The sequence below is a fragment of the Microtus ochrogaster genome, chromosome 15 (genome assembly GCF_000317375.1).
Source record: "Microtus ochrogaster isolate Prairie Vole_2 chromosome 15, MicOch1.0, whole genome shotgun sequence".
NCBI lineage: Eukaryota > Metazoa > Chordata > Mammalia > Rodentia > Cricetidae > Microtus > Microtus ochrogaster.
The window spans coordinates 30249598-30271740 of record NC_022017.1 but is presented as its reverse complement, the minus strand read 5'-3'; the positions used below and the strand labels follow the sequence as shown (position 1 = coordinate 30271740).

The window sequence follows — 22143 nt, the reverse complement described above, 5'->3', positions numbered from 1 at the left end:
TTGTGCGCTGTGGTAGCCCGTGCTGGACCCTGATGGCTGTGATGGGATTGTGTGCTATGGCAGCCCGTGCTGGACCCTGATACCTATGATGGGATATGTGCTATGGCAGCCTGTGCTGGACCCTGATACCTATGATGGGATATGTGCTATGGCAGCCCGTGCTGGACCCTTTGTCTGGGCTGCCCTCTCACCCTGTTCCTTTTGAGGGTGCCTCCTACAAGAAGCCCACACACTCCACCCTGGCCACCGCTACTGTCCTGCTCCTTTGGTCCCTGTATATTCCCTTTACCATCTATCTATCTGTGTGTAGCTATGTGAGGCTGGGCCTAGCCCAAAACTGGCTTCCTCATTTCTTTCTTTCTTTTCTTCTCTTCAAGACAAGGTTTCTTTGTATAGCCCTGGCTGTCCTGGAACTCACTCTGTAGATCAGGCTGACCTTGAGCTCACAGAAATCTGCCTGCCTCTGTCTCCCTAGTGCTGGGATTAAAGGAGTGCCCCACCACTGCCTGGCTTGGCTTCCTAGTTTCTGACCAATCTAGTCTTGAAGTTTTGGCTCCTGTAAGATTGGGGCGGCAATAGATACGTGCTGGGAAGATGGGTATAAGGCTCAGTCAATAAGGGCCACCCAGCACTTCCTCTGGGATCAAGAGGAGGTCTTGTATTCGGGAGAGGGCTGGGGCGTGGTGTGGTACCAGTGGATTCTCTACAGATCTGGAGTGCAGTGGACTGGGCTGGAATTAGGTTGGCAGTGTACATGTAAAAAGCCTCCCCTATATCCTCCAATTGGCCCTGTAGTGGGGGGACATAGAGGGGACTCCTGATGGTCCTGGGGCCACCAAAAGTTCAGCCCCAAGCTGTTATATCACAGTGAACAGGATAATGAAGCATAGATGAGGGTCTGAGGGAGAGAACGGGGCTGTGGGGTTCTGAAGGCTCCAGAGGCGTTCACCTGGTCGAGGTTGTGTGTCGCCTATCAAGGGGTGCCTCAGGCCGGCACACCAAAACCTCACCATAGTCATTTTCAGCTGGGTCAAGGCTGTTAGGCCAGGGATAGTTCAGACAAGGAACAGGCTGCTAGCCTCGTGAAGATGGTGGCCTGGAGGGGTCTCTGCTGTCACTGTAATGACGGAACTGAGACTCAGGAGCGTCTGTTGGCCACCTGGCGTTCATGCGGCACGGAACTCTCAACCTGGGAGCATTAGTTCTCAGGTCTTTTTCCACAGAACCCTTGAAAGGGACCCTGGGGTGACAGTGTGTACACAGTCACCTTCTCTGGAAAGCTCCACCCTTCCCTGAAGTTCAGAGCACATGGGCCCCCTGGTGCCCACCTGCCTGCCTCCCTTCCACAAGAGGCCCTGGTGCCTCACAGATGCCTGCCCCAGATGTGGAGTCTGCCGGAGGAGTTGGAATGAAGCTGTGTGGTCTTTACTGCAGACCACACACCACCCTGGCTCGGCTGCAGTAGATCCCTTCTGCCCTGCCCAGAGCAAGCCCACTAGCCCGGTGTGGAAGCTCAGGTTTCGATCACTGCATGGCCAGGTGCTGGGGAAGGTGCCAGTACAGGAGGGGACTCTTTAGTAGTGTCTGGTGTCATTGGTGGTGACCACAAGGCCCTTTGGACATCTTTCCCCATGCCTTCACCCAGGTTAGGGGGTTATTATTCTGTCTTACAGCTCTGTAGGACCTAGAGGTATAGGGATGTGCCTGGGGCACCCTGCTGGTTGAGCAGGGCTTTGGATGTTGCCGTTTAGGGCTAGAGCCCAGGCCCATCGCTGTGGTACTGTGTGCTTTCTGGGGATAGGTTAGTGGAAGGCCATGGGTTCTCATGGTCTGATTGGGGACCTCAGGAACAGGCAGCTCCAAGGTTACTGGGTGTGTACAGTTGAACTCCCAGCAGGCATCTTGGTTCTCCTTGTCCATAAAGAGTGTGAGTGCCCACAGTGTGGCTATCTGTGATGTGCTGGTGTACCTATGTGGAGAGTAAAGGTCACACTTGCAGGGTTGAGTCAGAGGTGATGGGGCAGGTGACCCTAACTGGGCTGGACCAGTTTGGACATGACTTCAATATCTCTTCAGTCACATGTTATAGCCACTGTTTGGCTGATGGGCTGAGCCAGGGGCCTGACCCTTGTTTTGAGACTACTGAGGATCTACTGGACACAGCTAGGGAGACAGGAGTTTGCTGGCTGAGGCTGGTGCCCAGCAGTGGGTTGCCTCTGATCTCTGCCTTTCCCACCCTAGTGAGCCATTGTGTACATTCCCGCCATCGTCCCCCTACCTCAGGGCCAGCATTAGTGTCTTGGGCCACTGTCATCTGGGGAGGCAGGAATGAAAGCCTGTTTTACAAAGCAGTGGGGAACAGGTTCTGGGGTTATGTTAGCCAGAGTGTATGGAAGGCCTACGGGTGTTATGATACTGTCCTGGGCCATGTCTGCCACAATAGGACCCATCCTTCACCTGCTGTAGAACCTGAGGTGAGGCTCAGCAAGACTGTCACATCCTGAGGTTAAATGGCTCCTAGTAGTGATGACTTTTGGGTCCCATGACCTGGATCACTGGGGGGATAGAACTGGGGTGGGGGTGTTGGTATGGGTGATGTGAGGCTCGGGGTGTTTCAAAAGGGGGATCCTACCTCCAGGTCTGGGCACCACAGTGGGGTAACTCACCCAGTCTCTCCAGACTGCTGTTTGCCCTTCTAAAGGAAGTGACCTTTGGGCCACTACGGCAAGGCATTGCTATCCTCTGGCACTGGGGCCAGAAGGAGTCTAGGAGAATATATTCCAGAAATCAGCCCTGAGTTAGACATGGCCCCTCCTGCTGCCCTGCCCTTTATCCTAACTCTGCTCAGTTCCACCTTTGCTGCTTGCTTTTCCGGGGCCTGTGTAGCCCGTGCGAACTAGGGAGGGAAGGAGAGGCCTGCGTGGACGTGCCGGACTGGAGCCCCTGGACAGGGCCAGGCTGAGGCACAGGCAGAGGTTACCGGTCCCTAGTAGGTACAAGGGACTGAATGGGCCAGTGATCAGGATCAAGGTAGGATTAGGGTCCAGGTTCCCTAGTGGGTGACCTTCCGGTGAGGATCCCCCTGTTTTTTGCCCATGGCTGGACCAGACCCATGACTGGCTGTGTATCGGACACATCCCTGATTGATCGAACGGTTTGAGGTATGTATTCCCAGGGGCCTAACATCCTTCCACAGGTGGTGTCAGGTGGAAGATTGGCTTCCCTTGACCTCAGAGGACTGTGTTTCCGTCCCTCAATTTCTCCTTCGAATCAGCGGTGGACAGCAAGAGAGAGCGGCAGAGCACTCTAGGGCAGCGCTGGTGGGCTGGAGCCCGACCTGTGGCCAGTGGATTTCTGTAGGCCCCTGGGAGTGAGGCATCTGGAGGAGGCTTTAAATGACTTGAGGACTTAGGAAATCGGGGTCAGGCCAGGCAGTGGTGCACGCCTTTAATACCAATCCTTAGGAGGCAGAGGCAGGCGGATCTCTGAGTTCAAGGCCAGACTGGTCTACAGAGTGAGTTCCGGGACAGGCTCCAAAGATACAGAGAAACCCTGCCTAGAAATCCCCCATCCCCCAACAACAACAGCAACAACAACAAACCAAAGAGAACTCAGGGCCAGGGTACTATAGGTCTAGCTGACCAGGCTGCCCCAGTCTCGTCTTTGGTTCTGAGTGACGTGACAGATGACCACTTAGCTAGAAGGCTCCTGTTAGGCCTCAGTTTCCCCTCTGTAGTGTCTTTTGAACCTTCTTTCCCCAGTTTCTCTTATCTCTTTCTCCTCCTGGGATCTGTGGAATCCTATGGAAGTCCGTTCCCAAGGCCCCGGGTTTACCAGACACACTCAAAGCCAGGGCTGGCCCAGAAGAGGAGGTGGGCCTACTGCGGCCTGCCTGCCTGTCCTGTCCCCTTCCCATGGAACCAGGGCTCCCACTGCTCTCTGCCTGAGCCTTCATGTGACTCAGGATTCCCGGAAGAAGTTCAGCTGTGTTTGGAGGATCCCCTGTCCCACCCGGGATCAAGCCCTCCTGCCCCATCCATCATGGCTTCTACAGTGGCTCCCAGTGTCCCTTGCTGGTCCCCGCTGCCTGTGCCCCAGAGAGGATGCTTCTACTTTCTGGAAGCTCTCTCTGACAATGCCCACTGGCCCTGAAACTCTGCCAAGGCAAGCAGTTCCCTCTAATCTCCCGGTCAGGGCAGCGCTGCGGCCCCTCCTCCAGGGTCAGTTTCCCTCTGGCTGGCTGCCCAGAGGCCTAACATGTGCTGGGAATTGCTGCGCAGAGCTTAGGGGTGCCCAGGACTCCCGGTTGTCCCTCCCCAGTGATATCCCTGCCCCCTCCACTGGCCTTGGGGAACATAGGCAGGGCTCTGAATATACTGACCTTGGATGGATCTTGGCCTGCCCTGCCCTTCCTGGCTTCAGTTTTCAGACTTGCAGATAGGAGCTTGGAGTGGAGCACAGGCCCCATAGTAGATTCATGGTGGCATGTCAGTACAGAGCTGTCCTGGGTGGCTCTTTCCTGGCTACCTGTGCTGGGCTGCTCCACTGAACTGGATGTTATCAGGCAGGCACGCGCTTGCGCTCTCTCTCTCTCTCTCTCTCTCTCTCTCTCTCTCTCTCTCTCTCTCTCTCTCTCTCTCTCTCTCTCTCTCTCTCAGGTCTGTGACCTGTGGAAGTGCTGTCTGTTGGTGCTTTGATTTCCCTTTCTGTCAGGTGATGCTCTTGGGGCTGGTGTAGACCTACAATGGTTCCAGAGCTCACACACAGGAGAGCAATGGTTAAACCCCATTCATGGGTCAGGTTGTAGATTTGGGCACGTTTGTTGTAAACAGCCTAGGGAAGAGCTTCCTTGAATGCTCAGCCCTACAGGAACAGGATGCCAGCATCGTGCTTGGACTTTCCCATGGCCTTGACCGTGGGCCTCTGGTCCCTGGGTCTAGAAGGATTGTTGTTTACTGCCTGCTTCCCCTCCCCCCTCCCCATTTATAACGAACATTCTGGATAGCTTAGGGACGTGCGTTTGGGCACTGTGTGAGTCTTTTAGTCCCATCTGCTGGCCCTGAGCCCACATTACACCGTTGCTACTGTCCTGACTGCTGTACGGAGGATGAGGCTACAGGCCTTGGCCTTGCTCTGCCTCCCTGGGTCTCTCTGAAGCTGCATTTTTCATAGAAAAGTAGAGAGGGGTAGCCCTGTCCTAGAGGGACCCACACAAACTGAGCAGGATTACAGGGGGTAGCAATAACCTTCCTGATACATATGGCTCTATGACCTAGAGGTTTTGTGGCAGGATGGGTACTCCCCCCACACCCTGTTGCTAGGTAGTCAGGTGGGCTTCTGGGCAGTGGTGGTGTCATGGTGTGGAGGAAGGGGCCAGTGGGGTGCAGCCCACATTACCTGGACAGGTCTTTGCTAAGCTCTTTTGGGTTGGTGGTGGATACTAGTTCGGGGGGTACCTCTTTTGTCCTCAAGGTAACCTGGGAGTGGCTACTCTTACCACTCCGCTCCACCCCAGCCAGTTTTCTGAGGTGGGAAGCCGCCGTCTGGGGCTGGCTTCCTGCAGGTGGCACAGTTGGGAAGTGGTTGTGCAAAGCGGAAGGTGGAAGGCACATTGTTGGTATACCCTTGCAGAGTGAGTGGTCTGACCTAGCTCTCGGGCTCTTTGTTTATGCGGAGCCAGAGAGGGGAGCCTCCAGGTGCGTGTGGGAGGAGCCCAGCACAGCTGTGGCTCCGGTTCTTTCAGTGATGGAGGATGTGATTAGCTCACAGGAGATCCTGCTGCTGGTCTCTGCTGTCATTTGACTCTCAGGCCCTCAGTTTCCTTCCCTGTCAGTAGGTGTGAAGCCTCTGTTTGGGGACACTGCGTGGCCTCTGCTGAAGCGAGGCAGGCCTCCTGGCTTCCCTGCCTCTGTCTCCTCCCACTAGCCGCAGTTCCCACGACTACCCAGTGCAGGAAGCCATCTGGAGGGCTTATTTACCCTCCCCCAGACTCCCTGGCAGGAAGTCACCGGAAGGGCTGTCCCCAGGGGCCCCTGCAGGCCTGTGAGGACAGCCAGTGGCTTAGGGTCTGTGTTATGGAGTCCCCTGGTAGAGCGAGGCGGGCAGGGAGCCAGGAGAACTGAGCTAGGCAGGGCTGGGAGCTGGGTGTTTGGGCGGGAGTGGGGTTGAGCCAGTCATCCAGGGGCAATCTGTCTATCCGTCCCCTCCTCACACACCCCTCCCCCACCCAGAGGAGGCCCAGTAGCCTCTGCTCCTGAGACTTAACAGGATACAGGCGAAAGGTCCTTGGACTCTAGCCCGGGGTGGTCTGTGCTGTGCGTGGGGTCTTGAGAACTGGTGGGGACCTCTTTACTGTGTCTAGACCACCAGGTGGAGGCTGTGTGGGGGAGGAGTGGTTTAGACACTGAAGAGATCTTACTGGAAGAGGATGTGGCCTTGGGAGGGAAGGGGCCCCTGGGAGTGAAAAGCTGACTTCTCAGACACTGGCCTGGGGGTAGAGGAGAGGGAAGCAGACAGATCTGGAGGCACAAATGGCACCGGTCCTTGTGGTTTGGGCCCTGCAGATCCTTCTTTGCCCCTTTCTCAATCTTCCCAGAACTCCTGTCTGGTCATTCGCCTGGCTGGTTAGGCCTAGGGGCCTGAGCTTCTGCCTCACAGGCCATGCCTGTACAGATGCCCTGGCATTTGTGACAGCTCCACTGTCTAGTAGCTGGCCTCAGTGTGACTGACAGGGCCTGGGGACGGTTCCCACGGACACTGCCAGCTAGGCCTGCCCTGCCCCAGGAGGGACCTTGAACCCTGTGGGACCTGTGGCCTGGGTTCTTGGCAGTCTTGTGCCTGTCCTGGCTTCCCTCTTGCCCTGGGGAGTTGGGTGGGCCCTGGAGTCACACATCCCTGCCCCAGCCAGCTATGGGGAGGTCAAGGTACAGCCTCCTCATCCTCAGTTTCTCCCCTTCCCCATCCTCCCTTCCCAGTTGGGGAAGCTGTGGCTTAAGACCCTATCCAAAGACCTAGATGTGCTGGGATTTCCCAGACAAGTACCCTCCGAGAACTCTGTCCTGTGCTGAAGGAAGTGAACATGAGAACTTGGAGGGAGACTGGGCCAGTCTGGGTGGGAACAGAAGCTGTCCCTGGGCACAGTAGTGGCCATTGACTGTCCCAGGAGGGCCACTGGCAGGTTCAAAGCATCTACTGTGTACACTGGGGACACCCCATCCTGTGATCCAACCTCACTCAACCCTGGCTGGGCTGAGAGTACCCCACCTCAGAGACTGTGGCAAGACTGGAAAAGGATCGTCTGTCTCCGCGAGGCCAGAGGGACAGAGTGGGGTCAATGCTGGCTCAGCCCATTAATCTTGCCTTCCCACGAGATACTGAGTGAATCTGAGATGGACTGGAAGTCCCAGCAGAATGGGCGGGAGTGTTTAAACCACAGCCAACCCCAAGCGTGGCCAAGAAACATGGGCATCGGGCACAGTAGAAGAGATGTTAGCCTCTGGGCTGGGAGTCTGGAGCCCAGGGTAAGGCTAACCCCACCTAGTGCCAGCCTAACTGGGACGGAGCCAACCTAACTACGATGCTTTCCTGGTATACCCCACTGATACCACAGCTTAGGGGATCTTCCCTCCACTTCTCCATTGGACTGCCAAGAAGTGGGCATTGGGGTGAACAGAGTTAGGTTGGTGTGGGGTCCTAGGCATGTGTGCAAGGCTAGAAGGCAACACTCAGAAAATCCGCAGGATATACCATGCAATCCTTAGGAACACGGCAGTAGACGGATGGGTCCTTGTCCTCAAAGGTTCAGGGGACAGCAGTGGAGTACAGCAGGCTGTACCGGCCAGGGAGGTCTGCAGAGGATGTGTGCTTCCTGTTTCTTCACAGCATCTCAGCAGATCCGTGACCAGTGTGCTTCCTAAAGGGTCCAGAGACATCGCTCAGGAGGTCTTTGCCAGGGTGAGGCTGCATCCTTAGGGACCCTGGTGGGCCTCCAGAGGGAGGCATCCAGGATGGAGATGCATAAGAAGTCTGCCTGCCCCATGCCCTTCACCGGCCCTTTGTCATGTAGGAAACACTGTGTTTAGAAGTACTGGTTAATGCTTGCTCCCCACCAGTGCTAGCCCCCACCGAGCACTAACTAGAGACTGCTGAAGAGTCACTGGGCACTCACAGAAAATACCAGGGACCTCCTTGTCTAAGATTTAGGGGCTAGCACAGCTGTGTGGAAGAACAGGCCCCCAGCAGTTAGGGAATGGGAGTGCCTGGGGAACCTGTATGGTCCCTGTTGCTGCCCAAGTCTGATGGCGTAGTCTTGTGTTGGCACCCTGGTTCCACCAGCTGCATTCTTACCTTGGCTCGCTTGGTCCTGTATACTCAGCTTCCTTGCTTTGTGTTTCCGTACATAGGTGATTCTGGTTCTTTATTGACATGTGCTGTCTTCTGATGGGACCATGGGTAGTCTTGGTGAGGGCATCCTGGGGTTGGAGCCTTCCCTCTCTAGGGATCCTGAGTGGTGACTTTAGGTTGTCCCTATCTTTGTTTTGGGCTCTGGGGTTGGGAGGTTTGGTGGAAAGGGACAAGCCTGCCTGCGTCCCTTTTCTACTTCACTCGCCACAAGGTCCTGGCCAGGCCTGGTGTACCCGGTAGTAATCCCCGTCCTTCCCAGATCTCACTGGGCACTTCCTGCACTTGTATATCTAGTGAACACCTACTGGGTGCGATGCTCACAATCAGGAAGACAAGCACAGCACCTCAGTGGGGCTCTTGCTCAGTGGGGAGACCGAGTGACAGGCAACAGCGGTGATCACAGGTCAGCCAATGGTGATGGATGGATGTTAGCCCAAGAGTCCCCAGACCTGAGGTTCAGTGCTGAGGAGAAGCAGAGAGGACCATGAGCAGTAAGGTCAGTGCAAAGGCCCAGAGGCCGCACCGTGCTTGGCAGTTTGCAGACCCAGCTGGGGAGGCAGGTGCAAAGGAGGTGAGCTGCATGATGGGAGGAAGGCCAAGGCCAGAGGATAGCCGCAGGTTCTGGGGCCTTCCTTCCGGGCTGTGAGGGCAACTGGAGAACTAAGCAGAGGAGGTCAGGGTCTGATTGCAGTGTGCCCGAGAAGATGGAAGACCTAGGATACCCAGAGGGAGCTGCCAGACTTCAGTTTGTCCTGCCTCCAGAGGCCTGGCCCTCGGGCGGTTGACTTCGCATCTCACCTGTCCCCCTTCCCAGCTATCCTCTGTCTGGAGCTGTGGCGTTATCTTGTGCTGGACTCTGGGACCGTCCTGGATGAAGACCATAGGACTGTTGGTGCCCAAGGTGTCTCTGAGAGCCGAGTGCTGGCCAAAGCTGACTCTTTTATCTCACAGTGGCCGAAGATTGCTGCCTTTGCTCCTTCTGGGTCCCCCCATGGACACCCACCCTTGGATGGCCTGTCTCTCATTGTCTTGTTGGAGTGTATTTAACAGTCCCACAGTGACCTGATCCTGGGGATGCCTACCCCACTACACAGTTGGGTAGACTCCATGAAGGCCTATGTGAGCAGACAGTGACTGGCACATGTGGTGGTGACTGGCCAAGTCTCCTCTGTTCCCTCGTAATCCAGTGTTCAGGGTCCTTCAGCCGGAGACAGGCAGCTGCCAAACTCCACCAGGAACCAGCACTGTCTGCTTCTGGTTCTGTCCAAATGAGCTCATTAACCGGCCCTGGGGTTTGCTTTACTTGTCCACGTGTGTTGCAGCTTTTCCATGTGTAGACAAACATTTCCTGTCCTCAGGGGAGAGAGCTGGACTCTCCTGAGGTCCCCATTGCTCAGTGGCCAACCAGAGCTCCTACCTCTCCTCCCCTTAGTTTACCTTGTGCCTCTTTATGGCAGCAGTCCGCACCTTCCCTTGCATGCTGCCACAATTCCACCGGACCTAGAAAAGGGGCTGACCAGGTGCCCCCTAGGTATGGGCTGGTTTCTGTCATCTTGCCCCTATTACCATGACCCACTTCCCTGCTCAGACTTAGTCCTAGGCTTCGTGGTCCCTCCCAGTGTGTCTGTCCCAGGGCTCCTGGACCCCAGCATCTCATAGAACACATGGAGGCATGCTCCACCTCCCCTACCTCTGCGATGTTCGGCACTGTCCCTGCTTTGGGTTCAAAATGATCGAAGTGTTCTTCAACTGAGGACTAGATAAATATGGTGTGTTCCTACAGTGGACTGTTATGCAGCTAATGGAACGAGTGAAGATTTGGCATGGTAGACGAGAGACCTCGGAAGAAAAGATAGCACAGTGGTTTCATGGGAGATCCTTTTCTACTGAGAAGCCCAGGACAGGGACCCACAGATGGAGGCCTGGGGAAGAGGTGAATGAGCGCTTGTGGCTGCTCTCTGTGCTGCACAGTGGTACCCAGAGCCTCACACATTCTCTACCAGTGCTTTGCCTCTGAGCTACAGCCCCAACCCAAGTTTTTAAAGTCTTGCTGTGTACCTTAGACTGGCAACAGTTCTCCAGCCTCACCTGCATGAGTGCTAGGATTAAAAGCAAAATTCCCCTTCAATTTTTAGTTAAATCTATTTACTCAATCATCGATGGACTAATTGGCCAATTTATTGATTAAAACTTGCAGGAGTTGTTTTCCCCCTTCTACCATGGATCCTAGGGATTGAACTCAGGTCATCAGGTTTTGTAGCAAGCATCTTTGTCTGCTGAGCCATCTCGCTGGCTCCCTGAGTGCTGGCATTACAGGTGTGTCCACCATACTTGGTTGCAGAGTTTCTGTCGTGATGAAGGTGTTCTGGAATTGGGGAAATGGTAATGATGGCCTAACACTGTGAACTAACAACCATGGCACGGAACACTTTCGTATTGTATTGTATGTGTGTAGGTATGCACCTTGTGCCTGTGTGTGTGCGTGTATGGTATATGTGTAGGCCAGAGCGATCAGCCTTGAGTGTAGTGAGTCTTTCAGGAGTCATGCACCTTGTTTTCTGAGGCAGGGTCTCTCCCTGGCTTGGAGCTCATCAATTAGGCTAGGCTGGTTGACCAGTGACCCCAGGATCTGTCTGTCCCTGTCTTCCATGTGCTAGCTAGGGAACCAAACACATGCCGCTGCTCTTCTCACTGGATGCTGGAGATTGAACTCGGATCTTCATGCTTGTATGGCAAGCACATTCCTGTTTGAACCATCTTCCAGGCCGCCGCCGCCGCCGCCGCCGCCGCCACCACCACCACCACCACCACCACCATCATCATCGATAGCATCTTGCTATCTTGGACAGCATCTTAGATTGGATTGATTTGAAACTTACTATGTAGCCCAGATTTGCCTCATACTCATGAGAATCCTCTTGCCTCGGCTTCCCAACTGCTGAGGTCACAGATGAGCATCACTGTGCCTGGCATACCGGACCCAGAGGGAGGCTATCCACATGGTCAGCATGTGTCAGGTGTGGTGGTACACGCCTGGAATCCCAGCACTTGTGAGCTGGAGGAAGGAAGAATTCAAGGCCAGCCTCAGCTAGGGAGCTGCAGGACAGCCTGTGCTAGCAAGACTTGCCTCAGACAGACAAACAAAAGTAGTAAAATATGGTGGTGAATTCTATGTTATTGGATTTTATGGGAAAGGAGGCATTGAAAACAGCCTCGCCTAGGGGCTCATGTTCAGGGGTTTGGGAAAGGACTGAGATGTCTTTGGCTTTGCCTAGTGGTTGTGATAGGACTCAGATAACTAAGGTTTGGTGCTAGGAACTGGGGTGCTGCTGTCCTTCTGCCTGAGGACCTTGAAATGAACACAGTGGAGTGTCTGGAACCATGAGGGGGACCTGTTCTTTGTCATTGTGATCAGTTCAGGTACTTGCTTCTGTATGTCTACCCTGTGGGTCCCCAGAGTCTAGCCATGACAAGAGCAGCTAGGGCTCGTGTCCCTAGCTCCTGGTCCCCAAGATGTCAACAGTGTTGCCTCTACAAGTCAAAGATCCTGGCTTTGCCGTGGATCCCTGGGAGCCTCGGCAGAGTCTGGCTGACATGTGAGTGGCTCAGCCACAGTGATGCCAAATAGAGCAGAAGTCCCAGTTTACCCTGAGAGCCATTACTGGGGCACTAGGCCCTTCTTGCTCTGTGATTCTGAGCCGGGAGCAAAAGTCTCAGCTTACCCTGAGAGCCATTACCGGGGCACCAGGTCCTTCCTGTTCTATGATCCTGGGCCGGGAGCAAAAGTCCCAACTTAGCCAGAGAGCCATTATTAGGACACCAGGTCCTGCTCTATGGCCCTGGGCTGGGAGCAAAAGTCCCAGCTTACCCTGAGAATTATTATCGGGGCACCAGGTCCTTCCTGCTTTATGATCCTGGGTTGGGAGCCTCTACGGTGCATAACTCCCTATCTGCCTCAAACTTGGTGTTGGTGCCTCTGACCCACTCCTGCTGGGACCCATAGGAAGGAGGGCAGCCCAGGATGTGGGTGTTTCACCAAGCGTCCTGAGGTCCGTCCCAGCAAGCCCAGCCTGAACTTGGTCCCCAGATGCCGGGTGGAATTTCCCTTCAATCCAGGAGCTGGGAAGGTGTTTATGTAGGTCATATAGGCGGTCTGGGTCCGGTATGTTCAGTGTTCATGCCCACCTCCCAGGACTTGCTGAATGACCTACTCCTTCTATGCATGTGGGAAGTTGGTCCTATTGGCTTGGGCAAGGTGACCAGGCAGTGGCATGGGCAGCAGCGAGCCATGGCTAGTGCCTTCTTGCTGGGTATCAAGGGCGGGGCCTAGAGTGACCTAGTCTGATGTTGCTGCATTGGGCGTCTAGATCATTTCACCGTACTTAAATTGGTGTCAGACACACGCTGGAAAGCCTGTTGGCTGTCTCTCCCCTGAGGTGTCCATGTCCGGAATGAGGTTTCTTAGGGGTCCTGCAGGAAGAAAGTTGCTTAGACTGTTTCCTGAAGAACCCAGGAAGCATACCAACCTGAGTATGGGTCCTCAGCCCTAGTGGGGACCTGCCCTAGAGTCAGGTCCAGGGATTCAGCTCTCAGGGCTCTCGGAAAGTGGGGAGGAGGTCTGTTAGATCCTGGACACTGAAGGCATCTCCATCAGAACCAGGCTTCTAGAGCATCCATCTCACAGATGAGCAGACAGAACACAGAAAGGTAGAGGGTGCCACTCAATGTCACACAGCTCATACTCGAGATAGGTAGCAGGGAGCCAACCGGAGATCCAAGCTAGTGATTCTCTGTGAGGAGTAGGTTCCGCAGCCAGACGTCAGAGGCTAGGCAAGGCTGTGTGGCAGCTGGCAGAGTAAGTCCCCTGTCTGCAACCCCAGGGAACTAAAGCTTTAAGTTGGGGCTAAAGGATAAGCCAAGTCTTTCTGAGTTGCCTCAATTTCTCCAAGTGTCATATGATGACACAGGGGCTGGCCAGGCTAAAGAGAGGGAAATGATTTGGGGATAGGTAGGTAGGGCTCAGCAGAGGCTGTACGCTTGGGCCAGCACTGGCTCTGCCAGTGTGGCCTCCAGGAGTGGGGCTGCCGTGTGCTTGTGTTGGGTAATGCATGTGCCTAGTGGCACCAATCTCCTGCTGTGAACTCAGATTCACAGCAGCTGGGGACAGCCAGCAGCAGCCCATTGATGTGGTCACATCATTGTCTCAGGGAGGAGGCCTGCTGCTTTGACGCCCATGTGCCTGGCATAGGCTTGACTTCTGTGGTGGCCTGTGAAGCCAGTGGGTGGATGGGAGACCAATAAACTGATGTTCCAAGGTCTTGTGGACAGGGCAGCCTGAGGGAGTGAGGCCCCCAACACTCTCTTTGCACGTCAAGGATCTGTGGTGACCAGGTCTTCCACCTGTGTCCTGGGGCTCTCGTTTAGCTGGGCCTCTGCTGTCCCTCGCACACTAACCCTTTTGGGGTGTCGGAACCATGTCTCTTACCACCAGGCTAGCCCAGAAATAGCTGTGACCTCTGTGGCCAGCCTGGCAATGATGGAGCCCAGAGGCCTACGTGCGCCAGGCCAAGTCGGCTCACCGTGAAGGCCAGCTATTTTGGACATGGCCTCTTGAGGCCAGGTCAGAGCTCTTTCCCGCGGCTCCTTGGGCTCCTCTGACGTGCATCCCAGGGCCTTGGCATGTAGCCCTGACTCCCGACGTGATCTTCAACCCCCTCCCCCCCCCCCAGTGCCCGTCTGACCCTGAGCCCTGAGCTCTGGGTGGGACTGGGGAGGAATCGCATGTAGCAGACTGTGGGTGATGGATGGACTGTCTGAGCCTGCCATGCCTTAGTGGATTTGGCCACTGTAAGGAGAAAACACATAGGAAGTGATATGCTGGGCTGGCTCTGTGTGTGCCTCAGTTTCCTCATTCAGAAAATGTGGTGATGAGCACCTTCTGGGCCTCTTCTGAGATTTGGTGTGGTGTATGACTACCACACAGAGAGGCTTTGTGGTTCTTTCAACTCATGGGTCTGGATAGTGGGCCCAGAGAGGAGCCAGCATAAGGTGGATATGGCTTCTGAGCTGGTCACTGGTTGGTTAATCCTCTGAACTATGAACCACTCAGATACTTGAGTTCCCCCACTGGGCCAGTCTCTTCCTCTGTGGCTTGGGTATACGTATTTGTTGCCTGTCAGAGACTTCTGAGATGCTTCCTGCATGTGAACTTCATCCTGACATCCTGGGGGAACCACAGCTTCTTGCGTAGCCTCCTGATTGGTCCTGCTTTAGAAGGACAGGCTAGCTTAGGTTCCCACTTCCCAGGTGACTGGAGGAGGTGGGGTGGAGATTGGATCCCCACCCAAGAGCAAAATTCTCCATCTGTCTGTGGGCATGCTTGAACAGGTTATAGAAGCTGTTTTCAGGGTTGGGGTCGGCCATGAGGGAAGGGCCACATGGCCAGCTGTCTTCTGATGGTCCTGGGATTTTTGACTCCTGGAGGAGAGTCCCAAGAAGGAGTTGTAGCTTGTTCCTTGTGGAGAGGAACTGTGGCCTGTGGCTTGGCACCTTGCAGGCAAGTAACTTCTGCAGCATTGGTGCCCCTCACACATTCTTGTCTCATGTGCCTTTCATCACTGTGACAACTCTTCAAAGCACAGGTTGGAAGTGGCCCGATTCCACAGGCATCCTGGCTCTGCAGGAGGTCTCAGTGCCTGGTAGGCATCAGGCGGGGCTATGTTGGACACTTAGTGTGGGTCTCCGTGACTACTTGGCACCTCTGAGTCAATAGGTGGGACTTACCTGGTAGCCAATAAGACTAAAAAAGGGTATCCTTGGGCCAGGGACCCATTCAGCTCTTGTTTTCTCCTAGGGGTTGTACCTATTGAAATCACTGGACTTGGGCTGGAGAGATGGCTCAGCAATTAAGAGCATTGGTTGCTCTTCCAGAGGACCTGGGTTCAATTCCCAGCACCCACATGGCAGCTCATACCTGCTTGTAACTCCAGTTCCAGGGGATCTGATACCCTCACACAGACATATATTTAGGCAAAACACCAATGCACATAAAATAAAAATAAACATTGAAAATATTAAAACAAAAGAAATCCACTGGACTGTTCCTTGTGCTTCTGGTGGGGACTTTTTGTGAGAGTGGGGACCCTCCCTCAGGGGCTGTTAGCACCAAGTTAGTCCAAGAAAGTCTGTTCCCTCTGTGATGCTGTGCCCACTCATCGGTACTAGACTTTGGAGGCCTTGTAGCTTGGGTGGCACTATGCCAGTAGTTGGCACCAGCCTGGATGATTCCTAGGAGGGAAATGCCAAGACTATAAAGTCTTATGCTGAGGCCGCGGTGGGCTTTCAAACCTGTCTTCTCCCACTGGGATCCTGGACTGGCAGAATTCCTGTCTCAGCATCTGGTATCCCAGAATCATGGGCTATGGCAGCCAGTGTCCCATTGAAGGAGCCCTGGGCTTTCCACATAGGGCATTGTTGGGGTTCCAGGGCTACAGAACTGGGTTCGGTTCCCACTTGCCTGTCACAAGCGTGAATGCAGGTAATCCTCATGTGTGCGTGGACTGGGAGGCTACGTATATAGATGGCACAATGGAAACCTGAGTCCAGTGTTCCCTGAAGAACGGAGCCAGGCTGCCCCAGGGAGGGAGGGCTCCAGGCCTTCAGTGGGCTCTACCAGTGGACCTGGACTGCAGTAAGGGTGACATTACATCTCGGTGTGACGCTCCTGGCCACGTGGGGGCAGGCAGAGTGGAAGAGGGGCTGTTGGCTGAGGATAGGAAAACTTAGTAGGTTCTGCACAGCCCTGGAGACGCTGGTGGGTCCCGCTACTGCAGGATACTGGGTTTACTTTCCTGGCACAGACATCTGGTTGATTATCACCCTTTTTCCCAGAAATATGATTGTGCATGTCTTGTGTGTGCGTCTTGGAGTGTGCACATCTCTGTGTGGAGAGGCATGTGTGTATATACCTTTGTGTACATGTGTCTGTGTGTGTGCAGGTGTGTAGTACATCCCCACATGGAGCATGTCTCTCTGTGTGTGCATGTCCATGTGTGTTAAGTGTGTGTCCAGCTTTCCTTACATTACCATGGTTGGAACAGCGTCCTGTTGGGGAGGGGAAAGAGACTGTCCTTGAGAGGCAGGAATAGCCCCTCCCTTGTTTATGGAATTTCCACTTCCTGGGGAATGAATGAGGAGTGGGGGTTAGTGCTGAGCAGGACGGAGCATAAATGAGCCCCTGGACTGGCCCTGGGTAGGTTGGGTGTGCAGGCTTGGTTCACTTTCTCCTTCTACTCCCTACTAGAGGAAATGTGGACCCCAGGAGGAACTGATGGGACACAGGGCCCAAGGCCAAACCCAGGCTACAGCTTACTGGGGTTATCTGGCCAGTGGTTTGGGCATGAGGTTGCTCACTTAGAGAGTGGACGGAGACTATTTCTTGTCTGCACCAGGTAGACCGCCCACCCCACTGGGCCATGATGACCTGCCATATACCCTCCAATGCCTCTGCTATCACAGGCCCTCCAGAGGACTGCCTGCTCCCCCCACCCCTGCTCAGTAGTGAGAATTGTACCAGACCCAATTGTACCCAAGTCCCTACCCTGTTTGGGCTGTCCCTGAACTGGATCCTGGTGCTGCCGTATCAGGCCCCTGCCTCCACCCCTGACACGTATGGTGGTGATGAGATAAAAGTAGGTGCCAGTGGAGGCTCAGCTGAGGACCAGGGTGGTGAGTGTTACTAGCTCTGCCGTGGGTGGGTCCTTGGCGGAGGCCAGCAGGGTAGAAGAGCAGACCCTAGAGGGAAGGGTGTTATCACACTTAGGGCGAGTGGGGAAGGGTGTCACCCTTGTGGCCAGGGTGGCATCTTCTTCCTGTAGGATTCAAGTTCTGCCTACTGTGAGGTGCCTGGCCCTTCACACTGTGGTATGACAGCTTCATTGTAGGCTGATCCCTGTGTCCCTTGTTACTTCCATGCCAGCCACACCATCAGAAAGTGGGTCAGGACTACAGTAGGAGCCCATGTGGTGGTGTAGCCCTGAGAAGCACAGCCATGGGCTAAGCCTGCAGCACAGAAGGACCAGTGAGGTCCAGAGACTCTCCCCCCCTCCCCCAGTCAGCCATAGGATCTGTCTATATCATATGACTGTGGGTCCTCCCAGTGGCAAATGTCACTCTTAATTTCCACTGCTAACACGTGGTAGCCTGGTTTGTCATCTGTTATTATTTGGGGACTGAAGGCCCCATGAAGTTCTGAAAAGTCACTTCTCATATTGGTCATAGCTGTGTACAAAATGACAGTCTCTGGACTCCAAGGAGTGGCTGGAGAAGCTCTGAGGGGTGCCTGGAGGTGCATGGCAGATTAGAGTGGAGTGCCACTTCCGTTGGTTGCCCAGTAGGCCTTCTGGGTGTGAAGCTTCCGAGTCTGTGGAATTCACACAATGGGAGATAGGAAGGAAGCCTGAGCTAGGACAAGGCAAGCAGGATGCAGGCAGTCCTGTTCCTCTTTGTCTGTCTATCTGGCCACATGTAAAATAGGAATCCTTAGTCTTGGATCTCAGGTGGGGTTTGTGTGTGCATTGGGGGAAAGATACCGGACCGACTGAGATACCGGTAGACCTGGTGCCTGCTGCTGTAGGAGGATGTGGTCTCTGCATCCCTACCCTGGGAACCGAGTTTGCCTGAACGCTGCCTTCTCAATTCTTTTTATGGTGACTCTGTCCAGCCCGTGTTTGCCTGTGCTGTAACTCCCTGCCTGGTATCTCATGCTTCTTTCTGCAGACTCCATCCCTGTGATCTCTGGGAGTCTGTTATGGCATTTGCTTCCCCATAACCCAGTACAACCATGGGGCCTGGAGACCAGAAGTGCTTTGTAGGTGCACATGTGACAGGGAGCTTGGGACACTGAGGGTGATTGGTGGCTTGCTGAAGAACGAGGCCCTGGCTCTGGGAGTGTCCGAGGCATTCAGGGGGAGAAAATAGGGTACCTGGAGGTGTGAATCCCATACCGTCCTGTCGTGTCCCAGAAGGCCAGTGAGTTTTGTAGGCTATGGGAGTCGTGGGCGACGTGTGAGCTGTGGCAGGTGGGAGCTACCATTTGATCAGGCAATTTAAGTCAAACTTTGAGGACAGCTGTGGTGGCTTGCTTGGCAGGTTCTGAGCTCTGGTGCTAATATGTGCTGTCCGTGAAACACCAAGCTGCCCTTTCAAATGGACATGTGTGTCTGTTACCAACACCTTCCATGTTGCAGAGGAGTCCTTAATAAAGTCGGGAGGCCTGAGGACACCTGGGGGGTCCCTCAAGTCCCCTCGATTGGCAGGGGCAGATTCCATGACTGTTGTCCTTTGACGCAGACGGGTCTCTAGGCAGAGCCCTGAGCCTCCTGGCGGTGCTTGGATGTTGTGAGGTAGGGACCAGATGACAAGGTTGAGGGTAGGTGGCCTTGGGGGGACGTCCATGTCCAAGTGGTCCTCTACTTACCGGATGTAGACAGAAGTGGGAGCGGAGGCAGTGCTGTGCTCTGGGAATGGCTACAACTTGGAGCTTTCTTATTTCTGGTGACTCGGTAAGGGAGTTGAGTCGCTGTCTTCGTCCTGCTCTGTAGGTGAGGAAACCGAGGCACAGAGTTCCCGCCAGGGGTTTCTCTGTAGGAGAGTAACCTGCTGACAGGAGCAAGAAGAGCCAGGAGCCATTTCTCCAGGGCAGGGGACATCAGTGGGGTGAGCTGGCCCAGGGTCCTTCAGCTCTGAGCACACGTCCTTAGTGAGAGACAGCCTGGGAAACTGAGGCACCCTGAGTCAGTAATGATGCCTGCCCATGATGCAACTCAGCTGGCCTCTCCCCATCTTCCTTGTCGCCATCCTGCTCAGCCCTGTGACTGTGACATGCTCAGCTTGTTTGTCACACTGATTGAGTGAGTGAGTGAGTGAGTGAGTGAATGAATGAATGAATGAATGAATGAATGTCTTCCCAGTTCCCCTTGCTTCTGGGAAAGAGACCCAAGGTCTGTTTTAGTGTAGGGGAGGTCATGGGCTGTAAAAGGCAAAAGGCATGTGGCTCACATGGGCTGAGCTCTTGGGAGGTGAAGGACAGTGGAAGGGAAGGAGTGCCCTGTCAGCCAGGTGTCTTTGGCACCTCCTGAGAGGCAAGTCTACCTGCTGAGCAGAGAGCTGAGGGTTAATTGTTGGGGGTCAGAGGTCCCAAGTTTTGAGACCTGTGGTGCCTGGTGGACCTCACGAATGATTACCTGGGCCCCTTGGGTACTGCCAGCCCTCAGGGGTGACAGTTCCAGCCTCTGGTCTGCAGTGGTAAAGGCAGAGCCAATGCCTGACAATATGAGGGTGCCCACGGAGAGTGGGAGCCTGGGTCAGCAGATCGCCACCATGCCCCACAGGGCACTGTTCAGTCTGAGCCTTGGTGGGGACATCAGGTGCCTGCCCACTGGAAACCCAGGTCTGTTTCCTCACGGCTGTTTCCAGGTCACAACCCAAGGGCTCCATGACATGCAGGGTGCTGGCACCACCTTAGAAGGTGGCTTCCCTCTCTGGCAGCGAGTCCATTTATAGAGTTGGCCTTAGCTCAGAGGGGCTAGCACTGGCCTCAGGCGGCGTAGGGCATCAGAGCAGATGATCAGTGGAGGCACCAGGAGTGTGTCATCTCCTTGGGTCAGCTGTTCTGTGGACCCTTCCCTGTCCGCTTTGCCCTACAGATCACCTGCCACTTGAGGCTCTCCCATGCCCCCCGTCCCGTGCATGGTTTCAAGTAGCCCTTGAGGGACTAAGTTGGGGAAGCCCTGACTCCAAAGCAGGTGGTAAAGGGGCAGCTGTCATGGTGGTTTCCTCTGGGAAGGCATGCAGCTGCCATTAGGTGGCATAGGTATCCTCTCCTCTAAGGTTCCCCCAGACCTCGAGGGCTGAGGTCTTGTGATAGGTTCTGGACGATTCCCCCATCTGGACCTCTGCCTAGAACGCTGGGTCATTTGTTCCTTCCATAAACAAATGGGAGCTTCTTGGTGCCAGGGCTGGGTGGGAGGTGGGGTGGGGGTGGGGTTGAGTGCTAGGTCCCTCCTCTCATTAGAGATGCCTTCCCTGGGGCTGGGCACATGGCCAAGGGGGGTGGGGGTGGCATGGGGTTAGGGTGAATGTTTTGTGAGGGTTTCCACCCTTAGAGCAGTGGGGCACAGAGACGCAAGAGCTTTGGGTGGCTTCCTAGGGACTGGTGTGGGTGGAGCCTGCTAGGGTCTCTCCTCTTGGCCCCTGAGATGGGCATTCTGGGAGGACTCCAAGAAGGCTCTGGCTGTGGTATATATAGACTTCTCCGAAAGGCTTGGGGCCCTGCCAGCTGTAGCAGGTGCCCCCAGGCCTAGCTAGAGGCCCCAGCTGCGGGGGTGGTGGGGGGAGCACTTGGGGCCCTGTTTGCAGCCCTGGCTGGTACAGAATCTTAGAAATTGTTGGGCCTGCCACTGACAAACCCTTTTCCAGACATGGAAACTGATGAGCCGCCAGAGGTGACTTATCTGTGCCATCTTTCTTCCAGCCACCTGGGCTGGGGACCAGCAGGATCTCTGTGGGTAGGCAATTCCCCAGGCGTAGTCCAGCTTCCTGGCTGGCTGACTTGGATGGTTTACTCAATTCCTCTGCTGGATGCTGGTGCCTTGTGGTGGGTGCAGGATCTGTGGTGAGGCTGGGAGCTGGTGGGACAGCTGAGATGATATTGTTCGTGTACTGGGTCTATTAGCATGGTATTTTCTGGGGATCTCATATGGCTGCCTGGCTTTCTGGGGCTAGCTGAATGAGGACCTTTCAACCTGGACACAATCAGCCCTATTTACCTGGGTCAGTCAAGAGCGAGGGGGATGGCAGATTCTGCTGGGCCAGGCTGGCTAATGTGACTGCTCTCTGGTAGTATGGGGTGGGGCATGCCTCTCTTGGCCCAGGACCAGGCTTCCAGGGCCCATTCCTCTCCCTAGCACCAGCTACTGATTGAAGGGCCAGGCCTCTGTCTGGGAGCCAGGCTTGGAGCTGGGTTCCCAGCAAGGCAAGGCCTCTAGGGATTCTGAGAACAGGAGTTCAACAAATTCTGCTCCAGAAAGCTTCCAGGGCGGTGCAGCCGCTGGGGGCAGGTGTGGACTGACATCTGTCTCCATTCATGTGCTGGAGAGTACAGGGTTCCTGCCTGGGATGCCCCAGGACAAAACCAGGACTCTGTCCTGTCGGTGGTGGCAGTGGAGCCTAGGAGCCTGGGGAGTGCCCTGGAAGGCTGCAGTTGCCTTGAAGATGAACCAGTGTAGAGTCTGCTCCTGTCTGCTGTGTGACTTTGGAGTGTGCCTAGGTTCAGTGCCTCAGTTTCTTCAACTGTAGGCTGGAGGGGTGGGGTCGGGAAGTGGCTCCTAAGGTGAAGTGAGTACTGATGCCCGGCACACAGTAGCTGCTCAGTAAATACATGCTAGGCTGGAGAGCTGGGAGGGGTCCTCTAAGCCAGTGGCCCTTCTGCATCTGCCTAGCAGGATGCAGAGAGGGGAAGGCAGGCGGATCCGCGGTGGTCCTACCCTTCCTCCTTCCTCTTCCTCTGCTGGCCGCGCCTTTGTTTGCCCGGCCGGCGCGCTATCTTTAGGCAGCAGGTGCGGGAGCCGCTGCGAGTCGGGTCGCCCGCCGGTCACCGCCCCCCACGTGACGCCGGGCGCTATAAATAGCTGGGCCGCGGGCGCCCAGCATCCGCCCGGAGCCGGCGCCGCTGCGGAGGGC

The 22143-nt window shown here is 55.1% G+C and overlaps 1 protein-coding gene across 1 annotated transcript in view; it reads left to right on the top strand.

Annotated features, from left to right (window-relative positions):
- Ptp4a3 (protein tyrosine phosphatase type IVA, member 3) overlaps positions 1–22143 on the top strand; it is a 33023-nt gene that overhangs the window by 1811 nt on the left and 9069 nt on the right. The gene's annotated exons all lie outside the window — the stretch shown is intronic.